Genomic DNA, 1,826 nt, shown 5'->3' on the forward strand with positions numbered 1-1,826 from the left:
GTATATATATATATATATATACATATATATATATACATATATATATTCAATTTTTTTTCTTTTTTTTACTCTGTTTAAAAGGAAAAACAGCTACATTGCTAAAAAAAAATCATATAGATCTATAAATAATTTCATTATAGCCAACGAAATGATTAATTCTCTTACATACACCCTAATTTTGCTCTGTAATGGGCAAAAAACTATGTGTTGCAGTTCAATCGTTAAATTCAATCAAAACTCATAGTCTTATGGTGAGCTTTAATTTTCCCTCAAATAATGTGTTGACTATCCTCATTAGATGTTGAATTTAGAGGTAATCAAGGCACTAATTTTTCATTAAAAAAGTGTTGATTTTTTTTTATTAAACCAACAAAATTTAGAGAAAATCAAAGTCCATAGTCTCTATGGTAATCCTTTGGTCTTTCCTCATAAATGTGTTAACCGTCCTCACTAGTTGGATCAAATTTGAAGGCAGTAGTGGTCCTTAATATTTATCATGAAGATCTAGCCTTTCCTTGAAAAATATTTTTATTGTTCTTCTTCGACAAAGCTCATTTTTCAGTTCAATATCAATATTACATTCAAACATTAATGATGTTAAGCATTTGCATTGATGACATTGAATTATTTAAGTTCATTACCTTCAATTCCAAATTTGCCTCCTTGAAAGTAAACTTCAAGGGAGAAAAGACCACGCTTTGAAAGATTTTAATATTAGGAGCCAACATTGATTATATCAAGCATCAGTGTTAGCTTTGATGCTATTGAAAATATTTAAGATGTGCTACGTTGGAAGCATATATTGTATCCTTCCTGCAAAAGTCAAGAAAAAAGAGATTACACATTGGAAGCTAAGTTTTGAGTTTGAATGCCATAGAACATACAAAAAATGCTTGTGATATTGATGAGGAGTATGATTATGTCATATAAATTCAATAGTTTTGTATCAAGTTTTAAAATAATCTCTCTTATTGTATAGCCTATGAAAATATACTCGTACTTGTATTAGTATATGAGCTAGAATGATGTTTATTGTCACGTCCCGTCCCGAAAGCTTGATGCTTTCCAAAGCGGAAACAGATAGTCAAACAGTAATACTTAAAATTTATTTTATTTTATTTTATTTTATTTAACTAACATTTGATCATCTAAAAACAAACGAAAGAGTCATTACATAATGTAAATTAAATAAATATAGTTAAATTTATTTTAAATCAGATTGCTTAAGTCTTCTATAAATAATCCCATCTCTATCACTCATCTTTAAAAAAAATGTAAACCTCAAAAAGTTAAATTAAAAGAAGTATAAGCTATAAAAGCCAGTGAGTACTCATACTTTTAAATTATAATAAAACAATAAAAAGAAAATAATATTCAAGCTAATCAAATATAAAATAAACTAGTATAATTTATTTGATAGTTTATTTTTTCAATAAGATCGTTCATGAGGATTCAAAGCATTCAATGTATCTTACTATATCAATTACATGTCTATATCTTTTCACATAAATATATAATCCTAGGAAACTTCATCGATTGCAGAATAATGCTATTTTTTATGAAAACTTGTTATAATAGGCATACACAGTGAATTTTTTGTTATATTATATACTATGATCTGGCATACCATTAAAGAAAAATATTTATGTCTGATGCCATAATTTATTATTAGAATGACTCATATATATACATGAGGTGCAAAGAAACATTAGGAAATGGCTCTTGTTAGAAGAGGCCCAAGATGTAATTTGGGTGCGTCATGATTCTGAATATGGAGGGTATTTTGGAGGTTATAAAACAATAACAAAGATCATATAATATGGATT

This window comes from Phalaenopsis equestris, unplaced genomic scaffold (assembly GCF_001263595.1).
Source record: "Phalaenopsis equestris unplaced genomic scaffold, ASM126359v1 Scaffold000107, whole genome shotgun sequence".
NCBI classification, from domain to species: Eukaryota; Viridiplantae; Streptophyta; class Magnoliopsida; order Asparagales; family Orchidaceae; genus Phalaenopsis; species Phalaenopsis equestris.